Source organism: Panthera leo, chromosome A3 (assembly GCF_018350215.1).
Source record: "Panthera leo isolate Ple1 chromosome A3, P.leo_Ple1_pat1.1, whole genome shotgun sequence".
Taxonomy (NCBI): domain Eukaryota; kingdom Metazoa; phylum Chordata; class Mammalia; order Carnivora; family Felidae; genus Panthera; species Panthera leo.
In genome coordinates this window covers 107,471,905-107,479,152 of record NC_056681.1, presented here as the reverse complement: position 1 = coordinate 107,479,152, position 7,248 = coordinate 107,471,905, and the positions used below count along the sequence as shown (strand labels likewise).

The 7,248-nt window shown below is 35.8% G+C and overlaps 1 long non-coding RNA gene across 1 annotated transcript; it reads left to right on the top strand.

Moving 5' to 3' along the window:
- Positions 1 to 1,078: 1,078 nt before the first annotated feature.
- Positions 1,079 to 4,886, top strand: LOC122216388. The gene is made up of 3 exons (XR_006200870.1): positions 1,079 to 1,209; positions 1,962 to 2,146; positions 4,714 to 4,886. It is a non-coding gene; the product is annotated as an uncharacterized LOC122216388 (long non-coding RNA).
- The last annotated feature ends 2,362 nt before the right edge of the window (positions 4,887 to 7,248 follow it).

Below are 7,248 nucleotides of genomic sequence, written 5' to 3'. Positions count from 1 at the left end.
TTCCTTATGATTTTTTAAATAACATTTTTTTAGCTTATTTTAGTGTTGACTGTTTATGTTATTGGTAAGGATTTCGATCAATAGTAGGCTATTGGTAAAGTTATTAAGGAGCCAGAAGTTATACATGGATTTTTGACTGCACAGGGGTTGGTGCCCCTAACCACAGTGTTGTTCAAGAGTAAACTGTATTTGTGGATCATTTCTGTTACTTGTTGTTTATATTGTTTTTTTTCTTAAGGTGTTTATTTCCTTGTATGCTTGGTTACCTTTAAGTCTGTGCTACACATTGTATTTAAAAGATATTTAGGGAAATGTTTTGATGCCTAGGATGATGGTGTCTTCTCCCAAAGAGGACTTTGATCTGGTTCAGCTAGGTGTTTGGGAGTGCTACCATTCTGGGACCTCTTTAACCTTGATTCAAAGCTTGAGATTCCTGGACATCTTGCTGATTAGAGACTAGATTACAAATTCCTGCTGAGGTTTACTGATTTTTAGTTCACATCTATTCTGAGGGCATGTTTTTCATAATTTGAATTGAAATAAATAAATTGAAATTTCAATTTCGTAATGAAAGTGGGAATTAATTGATCAGAGTCCCATCCCTTGGCAGTGTCCAGGCTTTGATTCCTATCTCTTTGGCCTCAGGAGGACACCAAAATGCAAATGAACTTCATAGTTTCTTTTCCATCATAGGCAAGTGCCTTTGGAAAAAATGTAGCTTTGAGCAGCTGGGCTTACTTTTTCTAACTCTCGTCTAGTCTTGGCCTAGCGGTACTGCATAATTTTGTAAGTTAATTTATTTTATTGGTCCAGTTTTCTTAGTTGTCCTCAGTGAGAAGGTTAGTTCAAATTACCTAGTCTGCTCTTTCTTTCTTCCTTGAGAGCTCCCTGTCTACGGAGATCAGGAATGTTGGTCTGCTCTTGTCCATGACCCTAGCTTGGTAGTAAAGGCTCTGGTGAGGCCATTAATTCTGTCACGTGCTTCTTAAATTATATTTGTAAATTGATTATCTGATTAAATATGCTTTCCCTGTGATATATCCTCGTCTACTTCCTTCTAGGCATTTGTTTCTGAAATAAAAACTGGTTTCTCAAACTGGATAAGTCCTCACACAAAATCCTGTTAGCATGAACTTTTATAATATAGTGGACAGTCACTGAAAGACTTGAGAAGCCACAGAAGGAGAAAAAATGGTCAAGGAAGACAAGGTAAAATATTAAATGAATTTGGCAGGCAAGAGATCATTGGCAACCTGGGCAAGACTAATTACTGGTAAAGCAGCAAGAAGAATGAATGGGAGCTGAGGGAGCAGAGCATGTTTTATAAAAGATTGTAAAGGAAAGAAGAGAAGTCGGGCAATAGTTAGAAGAGTCATGGGAGCAAAAGATAACAAAGATGAAGAAGATGAACATATTTCTATGCTGAGAAGAAAGAGCTTTTATGAAAGGAGAGGATGAGGCTCTAAGAGAGATACTTGATAGAATTATTAAGTTAATCGATTTTCAGATGATGATGGGCTCAAGAGTAGAGATGAGTTGGTCCTCTGATTAGATTTTGAAGACATCTTCCACTGAGTTTGTTTGCTTCAGGACTAGGAGTCTTTAGGATTGAGTCTGAGTATCAGCACTTAGAGTAAGTCTTCTTATATACGCTCCTAGGATAAACTAGATGCCCTCCTGTGTATGCTATTATGTATATGCTATTATTAAATCAATGAATTTTAATTTACTTAGAATTAATTCTAAGCCCTTCTCTGGCCTGAAGGTGACAACCAACTTCTCTCAAATAGCAAAGTACAAGCATTCTTATGGTAGTTAATCCTTTTTCACTTGTTTTCTCAGTTACTATCCGTGTTGTAGATAATTGAAGTTACCAGAAGTTAAGCTATGTTTTTTTAACATCCCATAACAAATGCTTGTGCAAATGTATTGAATAATGACTGTGACATTTTTCTTTACAGCTCAATAGACTTTGATTAAACTCCACTAACGTTAATTGGACGCCTACTCCCCACAAGCCACTGTGGGTGATACAAAAATGAATAACACACGGTCCTTGCCAAATGGGAACTTTCATTCTATGCAACCACTTGGAGAAACTCCTATAACTCTTCCCTTTTATATTCCCTTCATGTAAGGGTGAAAGGTAGGTAGTAACAGATGGAACTTCTCATTTTATTCAGCTTGCAGTTTTGATAATCACCAAATGTGATAGTTCTATTTTACATTATAAATTATATCCAAGTCCTATTGAGCCATGTTTGACTCATTTTACACAGGTGGTAGCATTGTATAATAGGCCACCATATTAAAATGCAAATTTAGCTAAAAGATTGTATTTGCATATGGTACTCATTTTTTTATGTTAAAAAAAAAAAACATTTAAAATCCAGCCAGTTGAAGTTACTGAATCCTTTAAAAAAATATACACATATTGCTCTAATCTCAAGGCATGAGACAGTGAATTAAAATAAATGCTCTTAAATGATTCTTCTATTTTCATATGCAACTGTAGATGTCAATTATACATCTTAGATTTAACATGACCAAAAGCCAACTCTTGATTCCTGCACATCCCAAACTGTTCCTCCAGTCATCGTCCCAATCTTGGGAAGACATCTCCAATCTGTCTCCAATCTTCCCTTTCCACAGGTCAGAAACACTAGTGACATCTTTCTTCCAAATCCCTTATCCGATCCACTTGTAAATACTGTTGGCACTAACTTACAATGTGTCCAGAATCTGGCCAGTTTTTACCATCTGCATCCAAGATGGTGATCTTTTTCCAAGTCATCATTCCCTCTTGCCTGGCCAGCGCATTTACATCTGTTTTATAAAACAAGCAAATAATTTCATGGTATAAAAGGTAGGGATATATTATAGTTTATTTAACTATTCTATCTTTTACTAAGTCGTTTCTAGTTTTTCAAATAAAGTGCATTGAAATAAGCCAGTCACAAAATGACAAATACTGTATGAGTCCACTTATACGAGGAACCCAGAGTCATAGAGAGAGACAGTAGAATGATGGTTGCTAGGAGCTGGGGAAAAAGTGAATGAGGAGTGTTGGTTAATATGTACAGAAATTCTGTTTTGCAAGATGATGAGTTTTGGAGATTGGAGGTACAGCAGTGTGAAAGTACTTAACATTACTGAACCGTACACTTAAAAATGGTGAAGCTAGTACATTTTATGTGTAGTTTACTACAATTTTTCAAAAGGTAAAAAAGTAAATAGCATTAGGAAAAATGTCTAAAACTCAAGAGCTATAAAAGAGACTATAAGCCAGTTTAACCACATAAAAACTGAAACCCTCTCTAATAACTAGGGAAAGGCAAGTTGTTTAACAGATTTTATCCTCTCAGTCACTGTTTGGTAACAGTTGACAATACCTGTTCTTGCCAAGAAAACAGGGAAATAGGCATTCTCAAACCCTGTTGGTAGAGAGCACATTAGTAAGACCGTTTTGGTGGAATGTCAGTTTATTGACAAAAAATTTAAACGTGTATACGTTGGACTCAGCAAATTCACTTCTTTTCTATACAAATACATGCTTACAAAAATAATGCACAAAGGTGTTAATTGAAATTTTTCCTATAAAACTGAAAAATAATGCTGAAAAAAAAGTTTTACACCACTTTTACCCATAGTTTCAAGTATTTTTCTAGGAAGGGCACCTGTGGATTTCTGACTCAAATGTTTGTACGTTTAAAACATGAGAAGGTACTTCTTTCCAAAAAGAACTGTGCCAATTTACACTCCTTTGAGAGTGTTTGCTAGTTTTTCCCAAGATTGGATATTATCGATGTTACTGATTTTTGCCAGCTTTTTAAAGAATGATGTCTCATCGTTTTAATTTGCATTTCCCTGACTAATAATGAGTTAGAGATCTTTTCATATGTATGTTCCCCACTTGTATATTATTCCTGTGAGTTTTATATTCATATACTTCACCCATTTTCACTGTATTTTTATTGTTTTGCAGGAGTTTTAAAATACACCGAATCTGGATTTTGATCTATCTATCTATCTATCTATCTATCACCTATCTATTTATCAATCAATCTATCATCTATCAGTTTTGAGTCTGTAACTCCAGTCAGGTGTGTAGGAACTACCATATTACCTTATATTCTTTAAATGCAATTATGTGCATCTCTCACAATACCTTCCCAGAGATGGACATTCATGGTTAGTCATCATTGGGGTTCTTCTCCTAAACCTTCATGGATGTGGGAAGATTCTCTTAGGCAGAGCAATATATTTGGCCAGGTCCTTGGGCTCTATACTCCATATGGATATCATCCATATGCCTGCTTTTCAAGCCCCATTGCTTCAGCTACCCTGCTGGACTTGAGTACAAGATTCTTTCCTGAGATTTGAGACCTTATTTCTTTTCATTGCCTTTTCTAGTTACTTCATTATTTATTGTGTTTTGTTTTATTATTTATTTTATCTTTGGATCTTGAACTCATTGGGAAATCACACATGCCTGTGTGTATGTTTAAGGCCTGTAGTAAGAATCTAAATTTTATTTCCTTCTAGGTATCTAATTGCCTGTTTACCACTTATTGAATAATCAATCCATTCTTTTCATATTGTATTTTTTTAAGTTTTCTGTTTATTTATTTTTTATGTAAGTAATCTCTACTTGAACTCACGACCCTGTTCCTCCAACTGAGTCAGCCAGGCACCACAATCCATTCTTTTCAGACATGAAATACAACCTGTTACAAATATTGGACGGATGAAGGAAGTCAATTTCTGGGAGGAATAAAGGCTCCAAAATCTAGGCAACTTAAAGTGTGCTAGAAAAAGAAGAAAAGAGGCTACTGGCACATGTAAGATATATAAACACACTGAACCAGAATCCAAAGAAAAATACCATAAATGGAATTAAGATGAAATAAAAAAATTGGGGAGAATATTTTGCACTTAGGTGCTAAAGGGTTGATTTTGTTAACACACAAAAGGACTATTCCAACAAATATAAAAAAGATAAATAATTTAATAGAAAAACGGACAAAGTATTTGAAAAAGTAAAAATGAAGATAATCCTATATGGTGAAAATATGTAAATATTTTGTCCACTAGGACAAATGTATCTTTTAACAATGAGACACTGGTTTTCACCTATCAAAATGGCAAGGTTTAAAAATGTGATAAAACTCAAATTGCCGTGTGAAAATATAGCTCAAGGAATGTAAGTTGATGCAATATTTTAGATTGTCACATTGGCAATATATTTCAAAACTATATATTTCAAAACTCTTGGAATATACATATTGTCTTACCCAGAAATTTTATTTTTGAGGACAATTTTCCTAAGAAAATAATCAGAAATGTGCACAAAGATGTACAAAGTATTATTTGGGAGAACTACCTAAGTGCTTAACAGTTGTGGTGAGGATGGGGGTTAAAAAATATATCTATATAGACAACTGTTGTCATTAAATTCCATGCCATGGGCAAATGTCTGCACACACAACATGTATATTGAAATCATTTGTTTATGAAACAGTTTGTGCTCTGATGTTATTTTTATAAAGTAGCATAGGGAGCACCTGTAAACATGGTTTAAAACCTCTCTGCAAGCCTTTGATGTGTCTGGTTGTTATAGAATAAGCTGCAGAGGGGCTCAGTGGATGGATCTCTGTGTTGTGCACACGTATATCTGCCGTATCTGGTGATGTGATTTCAGCACGTGGAGGAAACACAGTGGACCTCGGTCTTATTCGTCACTGACAATTAAAAGAAAATACCCCTCTCCCCAAATTAGATTTTCTGAAAAGCCAAAAGTTTGCATGTAAGGTTAACTCCCACAAAGGTCATGACAGCGTCAGAGTTCTTGCCTTCCTTTGCTATGAAATTAACATTTTAGGAACACTTTTGCTTCTTTCTTCCATGGCCCCAAGCTGGTAGGGCTTTCTTTCCTCCTTCCCTGCACTGTGATTAAAACTCTAACACTGAATTGCTATAAACCTACAGCTACTGTTTTCTACCCCAGAAATAGGCCAAGTGCTTTTAGAAGCAAACTGCTTGAGACTGTAATTATAGGAAGGGTTAATCATTTAGGCTAAGTTAGCAAGGAGAGAAAAATCTCAGGCAATCTGAAAATCAGGATCCCCGCCCCAGTAGAATAGGGCGAGGAAGAGGTGAGCGGAGCTGCGTGGAAAGCATCGTGTTCCGGTGGTTTGGCTGTCACACTGTGTTCAATAAACCAAGCACCTTCCACCCACTGCTCTCTGTCTACTGACAGCAACTGCAACCACAATAGGGCAGGAAAGGGGCTGATCCTAGAGGGAAAAGAAATTTAAAAATACGCATAATTGCTCAGAACCAGATGTCCTGTTCCAAACTGTTTTGCTCCCAGGGAAAGTAAGCTTATTGAAGTAAGTCATGTTTGTGCCACAAGATGCCACCCTTCCCTTGAAAAGAAGAGACTAAGATAACTAGATAAAATGCAAGTATTTTATGAGTCCATTTCTCTTGCTTTTACATCAAGGAACTTCATCTTAGATGAAGGAAAAGCAATTGTCTTTTGTTCTATCACGTTTGGGGGCAAGGAAAGAAAACTAGTGCCTTATTGGCAATTTCCAAAACTCTTTTAAGCGTTATGGAAACATTACTTTTCCATCTTATCCGACAATGGATTACAGTTGTGTGCACAAGCTTTATTACTTTGGGTTCTTGGTATTAGCCTAGCTTTTCATGTAGAGTCAAGCTGTTACAAAAGGCCACAAAATAACATTGTTACTCTCCACAATTTGAAGCTTCTAATTTTCTCCCAGAGAGATGTTTAGATCTGTTGTCTATGAAAGCAAAAAATGGATACAGGGTTTGTTTCTGATTTGGTTGATGTTACTTTTATGAACACCTACACCCCTCTATGCACCCATCAACACACACTCATCTGAATGTAAAATTGAAGGCTGTCACAGCAAAGCTTTGACTTATAAAGTAGAAATCAGTGTAATTCCTAATCAAATTGTCTTTATATTCTTAGCTGACATCTATACATATTTGTTAATCATAATCTTTGAACTCATCTTTGAGTTGTGTTGAAAGCAAAATGTCAAGAATTACCTATGTTGTCCTAAGTCTTTTTTGCCTTTTGCTTACCATAAACCTCCTAGTCCAAGTAAATCAGTTCACTGCTGTCAATGGTTGGTCCTCAATCACCTTTCTGCCTTGGTGAAAAAAATGGAAAAATTTCAATTATTCTTCCTAAAGGGAAGTCAGGAAGTA